Source organism: Podarcis raffonei, chromosome 16 (genome assembly GCF_027172205.1).
Source record: "Podarcis raffonei isolate rPodRaf1 chromosome 16, rPodRaf1.pri, whole genome shotgun sequence".
Lineage (NCBI taxonomy): Eukaryota > Metazoa > Chordata > Lepidosauria > Squamata > Lacertidae > Podarcis > Podarcis raffonei.
The window spans coordinates 7,867,302-7,878,847 of NC_070617.1; the positions used below are offsets into that span (position 1 = coordinate 7,867,302).

The window sequence follows — 11,546 nt, forward strand, 5'->3', positions numbered from 1 at the left end:
CTGTAACTTTGGAAGGAGGGACAGAGAGGCGTGACGCCCAGCCATCGCGGCAGAAAAACTGGAGACTGTGGGTGGGTCACGTGCAAGATTCCCTGCCCTTTAATAAGTTTCAGAAGAGAAGGATATTTATTCACCAGTCTGAGCTCCCTGGGGAAAGAGAAAAAGGGGAAAGAGCAGATCGACTAGAGGTTTTGTTTTGTTTTTGTCTTCCATGTTCTGGGTGGGCAGATAATATTGGGGTGCAGTGTTTATCCCACGCTGAGTAGACACACATTGAAATCAGCAGTTAAAAACTAGCCTGCTTTGTTTGACTGTGTCTGCTCAGGGCAGAAAGAGCATCAAACTCAACCCAGGGTTCTTTCGCTCAGAAGAGAAGTAGAGCCTAGTGGTTAGAGGTGAGCAGAGGGAAGACTCGTGGTGGTGGAGGAGTGGAATGTGAGGTCCGGGACTCCTGGGTTCTTTCTCTCCCCGCACTTTCTCTTTGGGCCCAAGCACGGGTCAAAGCTGGTGGGGATAATGTAGCCCAGTCAAACATATAAATGTCCCCCAAGCAGCACATCCAGGTACAGACTTAGAGGCGGGAATCATATCGAAATGACACAGAAACACAACAAACTGCCTTACACTGAGTCAGACGGTTGGTCTATCTAGCTCAGTATTGTCAACACGGGCCGGCAGCAGCTCTCCAGGGCTTCAGGCAGGACCGCGTGTGTGTGCCCTACCCGGAGATGCCATCGTGGATCGAACCCGGGACCGCCTGCGTGCAAAGCCACCGCGCTGCACCCTTTCCTCATAAACAATGCAAGCCTCTAGTCCTCATCGTTTTTAACAAAGCACAAACCCTCAGGCAGGGGCCTCTCCTCCCAGCCCTACCTGGCGATGCCTGGGACTTTCTGCAGGCCAAGGAGATGAGCTGCTACGGCCCCTCCCGGAGAAGTGGGGTGGGGGTAGGGAAAGAGAGGGGCAGCGATCTGAAGCTGGAGGAGAGGAAACTCCGGACCCCGCTGCCCAGAAGTGGCGTGGAAAGCTTGGGGGGCAGCGATGCGGGAGACCCTCCTGCCAAATCAAACGGGGGGGGGACTCACCGGCTATGGGCGATCCCTCTCCGGGGTGCACGGAGGCTCTCCGCGGGGTTCAGGCATGCTCCCCTGGACGTGGCAGGCGGATTAAGCCCCCCTTGAAGGCGGCGGGACGCGCGTCGGTGGCGGCGGCTGCTTTTGGAGAGGCGCGCGCGCTCTCTTTGCGCTCCCTTCTCCAAATGGGAGCGAAAGACGGGGAAGGAGGCGGCGGCGAAGGCGCAGACTAAACACAGTCGAGCCAGACAATCGCCTGCCTGCTAGTCATGCTGTCAGCCGCAGCTTCGCCTCGGGGGGAGAGAGAGGGGGGGAGAGGGAGGGAGATGGGAAAAAGCAAATAGCGAATTCTCCACGGGGTCAGGCTGAGCGCAGCCCCTGCCGCCCTCCCGCTTCCCCATCTCCCGCCTCTCTCTCAACCGAACGAGATATTTATTGACATTTCCACCCCCGTTTTTCTTATTCCAGGAGATCTCCCTTCCCTGGTTGGTCCTTAGAACAACCCTGGAAGGTAGGCTGGCCGGAGAGCGCGGGGATGGCTGAGTGGGTAGGATTCGAACCCTGGACGTTGCCATCTCTGTTCGTTTTGATTTGCACACCGCCTTTCCAGATTACTACGCGCGAGGCGGGTTTGCAAAGCCGGGAAACAGCAAAAGAGGCGGCAGAGTTCACACACGCGCCTGATCACAATCTGATCCAATATGAAAATGTCATATTAAAGACCTAACTTTGGAACAAACAGCTTCTATCCAAGAAAGCAGTGTTCAGCAATCCATTAGAATGCAATAGTAAACAGCAAAATTGAAAATCTGAAAATGATAATTAAGCAAATCCACTCTGAAGAATTGCAATAATTACTAAACTATAATCAATGGAAATAACAGTAATGTATAAGATGCATAAAATACAAGGGCATATAAAACCATGTAAAAGGATCAAATTGATAAACAAGGACACACAACTTTTTTTAAAAAAAAAGATATCCCTGAATTCCCAGGCACTGTAAGCTCCTACACCGCACTCGAACCTGTAAGCCAGGGCTGAGGGGTGGGAGGGGCTATGGGGAAGTAGGCGGGGCAAGAGATGCAAATTTCACCTTTGTATGGCAGGTGAGTTTCTTCTACACCTGCACCTACCTCTCTATCCTCTGTCCAGGGAACCCAAGGGGCATGTGCAGAGTTTCAGGACACATTCCGGTCAGCCTCCTCCAAAAAACCTAGCATGAAGCAGGACCAGCGAAGGCCTGGGAAATGCCCCGAGGGCCAGAGAAAGAAGTCTGGAGGGCCACATTCAGTGCCCAGACCTGAGGCTCCCCATCCATTCTTTATTCACCAGATCCTGCTTCCTTTCCCAATCGGGGCAACCATAGCTAGGATTACCCCTTTAGCCCTTCTTCTCTCTTCCAGAACTTAACAACAATAACTGAGCAGCTTCTATTCCTCGCTCTCCCCTATAATAAAAAGGTAAAGGGACCCCTGACAGTTAAGTCCAGTCGTGGCCGACTCTGGGGTTGCGGCGCTCATCTCACTTTACTGGCTGAGGGAGCCGGCGTACAGCTTCCGGGTCATGTGGCCAGAATGACTAAGCCGCTTCTGGCGAACCAGAGCAGCGCACGGAAACGCCGTTTACCTTCCCGCAGGAATGGTACCTATTTATCTACTTGTACTCTGACGTGCTTTCGAACTGCTAGGTTGGCAGGAGCAGGGACCGAGCAACGGGAGCTCACCCCGTTGCTGGGATTTGAACCACCGACCTTCTGATCGGCAAGTCCTAGGCTCTGTGGTTTAACCCACAGCGCCACCCGCGTCCCTCTCCCCTGTAATATCCCCTGGTTATTACCTCTCTTCCTGAGACTTATATAAGATCAGTGCAGTCTCTCTTTCCTCCCACCAATTCACAGGCCTTGGCTCCCCACATTGTCGTGTCCCAGGTCGGGGGGGGGGGGTAGAGTTGGGAACCGCACCTGTTGAGTTTCAGCCTTTCAGCATCAAAATCAGGCAGCAGAAACCTTGACTTGAGCCAGAAAGTCCCTATCAACATTTCCCAAAGTGCGTGCCAGGCGCAGACTAAAGTGTCAGACTGACTAAATGTGTAAAAGACTTTCATGGCACAAAAAACCCCAAAATACTAGCTGTGGAGGCACCTGTCCTCTGTAACTCAGGGTGATTCACTGCCCAAATTTTGCCTCCTTCATTTATTTAGTATCTGTTACCTTTTTTTTTTTTTTTTGGTTCACCCTTCCTACAAAGAATGAAGGATTCTCCCCCTTCTTAACCTGCACAACAACCCTGCAAAGCACCGTATTTTTCGCTCTATAAGACGCACTTCCCCCTCCTAAAATGTAAGGGGAAATGTGTGTGCGTCTTATGGAGCGAATGCAGGCTACGCAGCTATCCCAGAAGCCAGAACAGTAAGAGGAATCGGTGCACACTGATCCCTCTTGCTCTCCTGGCTTCAGGGATAGCCACGCAAAGCCTCTTGAGCGCAGCCGGAGCGCTCCTGTCACTTCGCTCAAGAGGCTTTGTGTTGCTTTCTTGTTTCTTGTTTTCCTCCTCTAAAAACTAGGTGCGTCTTATGGCCGGGTGCGTCTTATAGAGCAAAAAATACGGTAGCTCAGGCTGAGGGCTCTCTCTCAAGGCTGCACCCGCCAGACTTTTGTGTACTCCACCAGCCCCATCCAGCACTGCCAAAGTTCAGGGATGATGGGAGTTGTAATCCACAATCTCCGGAGGGTCACCATTCACACTGATTACCCCAGGTCAACCGTTTTGGGGAGATGCGAGAGTCACAGGCAATTCCGATTTTAATTCAGAAAATAAGCATCCTTCTTTGGGGGGCGTTAGAAGTTTAAGGGGAGCATAGGAAGAGCCTGCTAGATCAGACCAATGGCCCATCTTGTCCGGCATCCTGTTCTCACAGCAGCCACTGGGGAACCCGGAAGCAGGATCTGACCACAAGAGCAACTCTCCCCTCCTGTGGGATTCGAAAGCATCACTGCCTCCGGCAGAGCCATTGATCATAGACATCATAAAATTGGAAGGGACCCTGAAGATCATCTGCATTGCAGGAATACGCAGCTTACCCTTATGGGGATCGAACCTGCAACCTTTGCATTATTAGTACCATGCTCTAAGCAGCTGAGCTATCCAGGCTGTCCTTCATGAATCTGTCCAATCCTCTTATAAAGCCATCAGAGTTGGGGGGGGGGTTAGGGGAGAGGTAGTACAGTACCTCTGATGGGACGTAGGTGATGCTGTGGGTTAAACCACAGAGCCTAGGGCTTGCCGATCAGAAGGTCAGCGGTTCCAATCCCTGTGACGGGGTGAGCTCCCGTTGCTCGGTCCCAGCTCCTGCCAACCTAGCAGTTCGAAAGCACCTCAAAGTGCAAGTAGATAAGGTAAAGGGAAGGGAAGGTAAACGGCGTTGTCCGTGCACTGCTCTGGTTCGCCAGAAGCGGCTTAGTCATGCTGGCCACATGACCCGGAAGCTGTACGCCGGCTCCCTCGGCCAATAAAGCAAGATGAGCGCCGCAACCCCAGAGTCGGCCATGACTGGACCTAATGGTCAGGGGTATCTTTACTTTACTAGTGCCTCTGATGGGGGGCACACCATGCTCCTTCTGGGGCAGTTTGTCCACCTTTGGTCCCCTCCCTGCACTCAGCTCTCACCTGTGGCTCCCAGAAGCTGTCGCCATGCGACAGCGCCCACACCCCGGGAAACAGCTTTGACTGGCTGGCTAAAGCAGATGAGAGGAGTCAGTGGGTCTCAAACCCTCGGTGAGTTAGGGGCTTCCCCTGCATGCGAAGACAGGCAGATTGAGCAAATGAAAGCAATGGTGGGTCCAATGATCGAGAAGGCTGTAGAACATGGGTAGGCAAACGAAGGCCTGGGGGCCAGATCCGGCCCAATCGCCTTCTAAATCTGGCCCATGGATGGTCAGGGAATCAGCGTGTTTTTACATGAGTAGAATGTGTCCTTTGACTTAAAATGCATCTCTGGGTTATTTGTGGGGCCTGCCTGGTGTTTTTACATGAGTAGAATGTGTGCTTTTACAGTGGTACCTCTGGATGCGACCGGGATCTGTTCCGGAGCCCCGTTTGCATCCTGAAGCGAACGCAACCCGAGTCTGCGTGTGTTGCAATTTGCCGCTTCCGTGCATGTGCGTGACGTCATTTTGAGCGTCTGTGCATGCGTGAGTGGCGAAACCCAGAAGTAATGCGCTCTGTTACTTCCGGGTCACCGCAGAGCGCAACCCGAAAACGCTCAACCCGAAGCTACTTCAAACCGAGGTATGACTGTATTTAAAATGCATCTCTGAGTTATTTGTGGGGCCTAGGAATTTGTTCACCCCCCCAAAAAAAAATATAGTATGCCCCCCCAAGGTCTGAGGGACAGTGGACTGGCCCCCTGCTGAAAAAGCGTGCTGACCCCTGATGTAGAAGGAAGTGAGGGGCCGATGGGGCTCGTCCACCTGGGAAGGGAGCCCACCTAGAAGAAGGAAAACTCTGATCCTAAACCTCTACCTTTGGGAAAAGAAAAGGCTCAGGAATAAATTCTACACAAATCCAGAGTGGAGCCCCTAAGACGGTTGGATGGCACCTTGTACGCCTCCTTCCAGCAACTCCTGCAGCCAAGCTGGGGTCAAATGTATTGCTGTTTTATTTTTTGACTACATCAGTGAGGCTGAGAGGGGGGGTCTATGCAGCCCAGGACCTCCAGACACACAGCCCAGGCTTGTGCCCCAAGGAGGTCACTTTGGTGCTGGTTTGACTCCCCTCCATTGTCTCTCAAGACAGACGGATGTCAACAAACAGAGTTGGTGGCCATCGCTGCCTCCAGTGGCTATGAGTTCCATAGTCTTAACTAAGCGCTGAATGTTTATCTTTCCTGAATCTTCCAACATTCAGCTTCACTGAACTTCCACGACTTCTGGTGTTATGAGGGATAAAAGCTTTCCTTTACTCGCTTCCTCCATGCCACACATCGTTTTATAAACCGTGTCGCCTTTTCTCTAAACGAAAGAGTCCCAAACGTGGCAATCTTTCCTTATAAGGGAGAACACGGAGCTGGTGTTTTTCTGAAAGGAGCATTTGCAAATGGGAAAAAAACAAACACCAGAATTCATGGGGCAGAGATGGAAATATTGCGTGAGGAGCAGGTGTGGGAACGCAAATCCTCCCTCCATATAACACACTCTTGTTGTGCATTGCTGTGTCTCAGCAAGCTGATTTTCGAGCAAACTCTGGGAAAATCCTTGGCAGTTCCGCAGACACAACAACAGGAGGAGAGAAATTAATCTCTTGCGAGCCTGGGACACTATAAGATAGCAGACACAATGTTTTCACACCCTATAAACCCTCCTCCCTTCCAAGACAATAATAAAAAAGTCCCACAAACTACACATCTGTTGATTATGGTTATGCTTTGTCTCTGCCACAGGCAGCAACAAATCCAAGTTGCTGGAAAAACACAGCAGGGAGGAAAAAGTGAATAGAAAGGTTTTTCCCCTCCCTCTCTTACTGGAACACTGGGACTGGGGGACATACAATGAAGGTGAAGGTTCAGGTAAGGTAAAAAAGGTAAAGGACCCCAGTCCAGTCAAAGGCAACTATGGGGTTGCGGCACTCATCTCGCTTTCAGGTCGAGGGAGCCGGCGTTTGTCCACAGACAGCTTCCTGGGTCATGTGGCCAGCAGGACTAAACTGCTACTGGCGCACAGAGGACCGTAAGGAGTGCCAGAGCACATGGAAATGCCGTTTACCTTCCTGCTGCAGCAGTACCTATTTATCTACTTGCACTTTGACGTGCTTTCGAACTGCTAGGTTGGCAGGAGCTGGGACAGAGCAAAGGGAGGTCACCCCATCGTGGGGATTCGAACCGCTGACCTTCCGATCGGCAAGCCCAAGAGGCTCAGTGGTTTAGGCCACAGCACCACCCACAGATAAGGACCAGCCGCCTGAGAAACAGTTTCTATTCAAATGCGATTTTGGTTTTAAACGCGGTGTAAGGTAGCCTCTATGGGAGTATATTGTATTTAATTATGGGGTATCAGAGTTTTTAGGGGGCTAACCAGGCTGGGATAGCTGGCTTGTTGGTTTGTGAATGTCTGATGTAGATTTTCAATTTCCTTGTTCTGTATGGGAAAATGACAATAAAGAATATTGTATCGTATAAAAGAAAAGCCCTTCTTCTCGCAGAGCAGCTAAACTGTGGAACTCTCTCCCACAAGGTGTACCGATGGCCATTAGCCTTGTGTGACTTTAAAAGAGCATTAGACAAATGCATGGGAAACAAGGCTATCAGTGACTACTGACCCTGATGACTATGCTGTCCCCTTCCACTGTCGGAGGCAGTGATGTGCCTCTGAATATTAGCTGCTAGAAACCGCAAGAGGCGAGAACCGCTCTTGTGCTCAGGTTCTGCTTGCAGCTTCCCATTGGGGCGTGTGGCTGGTCACTATGAGAACAGGATCATGGACTAGATGGGCTGCTGGTCTGATCCAGTAGCCAGGATGTTTTAATGCTCTTGTGGAACCTCCAGTGCCAGGGCCAGTCTACCTGATTCCTGGGTTCTTACGGGCATCTGGGCACTGTGAGGACAGGATGCTGGACTAGATGGGCTGCTGGTTTGATCCAGGAGGGCCCTTCTTATGTTCTCTGGTGATGGTGCTGGGTGCAAGGGGGGTGGAATTGGGGAGGGAAGTTAGTGCCTTTCTTTAGACAACCAGTTGACAGTCGGGCGATCCAGCTATTCCTGGACCTGGGCAGAGGTGTGCGCATCAGTTGCGGGGTGCAAAGAAATCATATATGGGGTGGATCATAAAATAATATGCACCAGATCTCTAAAGCGAGGGGGGGATGCCGATTGCTCCTTTATTTTTATTTTTTGGCGCAGGGCGAGAAAAAATGGAAGCCGTTGGGAATGAGCTAGGTACTCACCCCATAGGCGCTGGTTGGTCCCTCCTGCTCAGCAACCCACCCGCCTTCCCAACACTTGGAAAAACAAAATCAAAATAAGACGCTCCGCTTTGCAACTTCTTCACAACAATAACATAAAGAACAGCCTTTGGGAACGTGTGGAAGCACACCAAGGCCGGCAGCCAATGGGAAGCGTCGGCACAGGCAGCCGTCAAGATTCCGGCCAATAGGCGCCTCGGGCCCATCAAAGCTTGGGGAGGGGGGGAAGCGGGGCGGGGCCAGCCCGTTCCAGGAAAGGCAATATATACGTTCGGCGGACTCAAAAGGCAGCAAAAGCTTTTGTTTTGGGCTGTACCACTTTCTTCCTCAGGAAGGGGGGTGGGGGTTATTTGAGGCTTTGCGAGCTCTGCAGCTGATGCAAATATATATATGCAATATCTGGCTTCTCAGCTCAAGAAACTGGCTTGACACTTATTCTCCCGACAGAGCAGCATGTAAATGTCATGAAATAGAAAATAAACCCTGAACCACACGCACCATTTTACTTGTGAACTACTAAATTAAAACCCCTGGAGGGGGCAGAAAGAGAATCTTCTCTTAGTTCTGGAAAGCAAGGCAAGGCACAGGTGCTGGTAGTTCAGGTCAGGTCAAGCGACAGGTTTCTGAAGGTGTTTTCTCTGGAGGCGAGCAAGGCTGCAAGTGATGGACATTGTTGTTGTTTAGTTGTTTAGTCGTGTCCGCCTCTTCGTGACCGCATGGACCAGAGCACGCCAGGCCCTCCTGTCTTCCACTGCCTCCCGCAGTTTGGTCAAACTCATGTTGGTAGCTTTGAGAACACTGTCCAACCATCTTGTCCTCTGTCGTCCCCTTCTCCTTGTGCCCTCCATCTTTCCCAACATCATGGTCTTTTCCAGGGAGTCTTCTCTTCTCATGAGGTGGCCAAAGTCTTGGAGCCTCAGCTTCAGGATATGTCCTTCCCGTGAGCACTCAGGGCTGATTTCCTTCAGAATGGAGAGGTTTGATCTTCTTGCAGTCCATGGGACTCTCAAGAGTCTCCTCCAGCACCAGAATTCAAAAGCATCCATTCTTTGGCGAAGCTACGAGTCCTCATGGTCCTGAATGATCAAGGGGTGTGTGTGTGTGTGTGTGTGTGTTGTTAGGAGCAAAGGAAGATGCTTCACAGAGTCAAACCGTTGGTTCGTCTAGGTTTAGTACCATCTACATCAGGGTTTCCCAAACTTGGGTCTCCAGCTGTTTTTGAACTACAACTCCCATCATCCCTAGCTAGCAGGACCAGTGGTCAGGGATGATGGGAACTGTAGTCCAAAAACAGCTGGAGACCCAAGTTTGGGAAACACTGGTCTACACAGTCAGTGGAATTCAGACAGGTGTATTTTCCCACCAGTCCTACCTGGAGATTGAATCTGGGCCCTTCTGCATGCAAAGCAGATGCTCTACCACTGAGCTACTTCCCTTACTTTGATGCATCAGTAACACTCCTTGCTCAACACCTCTTTAGATTGCAGGATGCTACCAAAATAAAAACGTGAATGCATTTTTGCATGACAAGCACCAAAGTGGCTAGGCATTTTTTTAAAGCATTAATGGGGTATTCTTCCAAATTTCCAGAGGGCATCAAATACCATCACCTCTGCAAACATCTCACAACTCTGGCTAATTCTGAACAAGAGATACCCCATGGATCAGATATTTAAAGCCAGCTGCTAACAATGCTTCATAGCAAACTACATTTATTAAAAAAATAACAAGCTTAGAGAATGTATTCTAAGCCAGAGGGCATTTGTGGTCCTAAAATCTGCTCCCGTAACCAGTTACAGCTGCAGCAGTGTCCCCACACATAATCACAGGCTTGCACCCCATTGCATAACCACTTGTCTCTTACCTGTGCCTCTGGTCTTCCCATCTTAAGCTCCACTCTTTTCATTCATAGCCTCAAAGCTGCTTCAAGTTTAATGGTGGATGGAAAACAAAGGCTTTGGGAAAACAGAGGTGTGTAACTAAGCAGAGTGGCTGGTAAAGAACTTTCCTATGATCCCTTTGCTGGTGTCAACACGCAAAGAAATATTTGAACAGCTTGCATTTTCACTAGAGGGGGTACCACTGACTCCAAATATGAAATACTGATAGCGTATCTTCTGTTTCACATTCTGTGTTCTGCAAGTTTCAAAACTCCAGAGATGGACAATTATTATAGTTTTGGAGGAATTTCCAGAGGGGTAAGTGTGTTAAGGGACTATTCATTTTTCTGCCATCACCCAAGGATCTTGTGGCATACACTTTTGTGGACCTGGTCCCACAGATGTACCTAACAAAAGTAGACTTGAGTCCAGAAGAAATCTGTTAAATTGTTTGTTTTTGGTAGTCTGGAGAGAAGCAGGTGGCTTGTATCTAAAAGTGACATATGTACAAATCCATCCATTTCTGCAGCTTTTCCTCCCCGTTTCAGACACTAGAAAGAAGCTGGGAGACAGATACTTAAATTGCAAAACAATGCTCATCTCTATGCTTAGGGACCCAGAGCCAATGTTGTTTCAGAAATGGTGAAAGGTAAAAAGGTAAAGGACCTCTGGATGGTTAAGTCCAGTTGGTGACTATGGGGTTGTGGCGCTCATCTCACTTTCAGGCCGAGGGAGCCGACATTCGTCCACATACAGCTTTCCGAGTCATGTGGCCAGCATGACTAAACCGCTTCTGGTGCAACAGGACACTGTGACGGAAACCAAAGCGCATGGAAACGCTGTTTACTTTCCCGTCACAGCGGCACCTATTTATCTACCTGCACTGGCGTGCTTTCAAACTGCTAGGTTGGCAGGAGCTGGGACAGAGCAACAGGAGCTCACCCTGTTGTGCTGATTCCAACCGCCAACTTTCCTGCGGCTGCTCTTAATGTTGTGGAGTTTCCTCCAAAGAGAGGTTAAATTGGCTATGCGTTATCCCTCCCTGTTTAGACAGGCATTTAGAAACTCGTGCAAACAGAGCTGATCACTGGGCTGCAAATTTTATTTTAGTGGCTGGTTTTCAATATGTTGTAATGTATATTATTGTTTTAATTAGTGTGTTTTTATCACAGTGGTACCTCTAGTTACGAACTTAATACATTCCGGAGGTCTGTTGTTAACCTGAAACTGTTCTTAACTAGAGACATGCTTTCGCTAATGAGGCCTCTTCCTGCTGTTGTGCCGGCGGCACACGATTTCCGTTCTCATCCTGGGGCAAAGTTCTCAACTCGAGGTAACTCTTCCAGGTTAGTGGAGTTTGTAACCTGAAGTGTTTGTAACCTGAGGCATTTGTAACTCGAGATACCACTGTATTCTGTATTCTTCTGTATTTGTAATTGATGTATTTTAAATGCCACAAGCCTCCTTGAATCCCAACATGGGAGAAAAGTGGGATACGAATATATTAAATGAAATAAATCCTGCAGGGAACACACTGGCAAAGCAGATCCCTCCTCCCAACCAGTGGGTTAACTTTGGCAAGTGTGTAGGACTGCCCATCTATCAGTCAGTTGACACTCTCATGATATGAAATGATA

At 49.7% G+C, this 11,546-nt stretch overlaps 1 protein-coding gene across 3 annotated transcripts in view; it reads right to left on the minus strand.

Moving 5' to 3' along the window:
- LOC128403693 (mothers against decapentaplegic homolog 4-like) overlaps nt 1-8,711 on the minus strand; it is a 33,808-nt gene extending 25,097 nt beyond the window's left edge. For 2 of the 3 annotated variants that reach the window (XM_053368701.1, XM_053368699.1), the window contains exon 1: nt 8,012-8,711. The gene's annotated coding sequence lies outside the window, so the exon portion shown is untranslated. Of the gene's footprint in view, nt 1-1,085; nt 1,535-8,011 lie in introns of those variants that run through there. The other variant, XM_053368700.1, reaches the window with a different exon arrangement.
- Between the last annotated feature and the right edge of the window lie 2,835 nt (nt 8,712-11,546).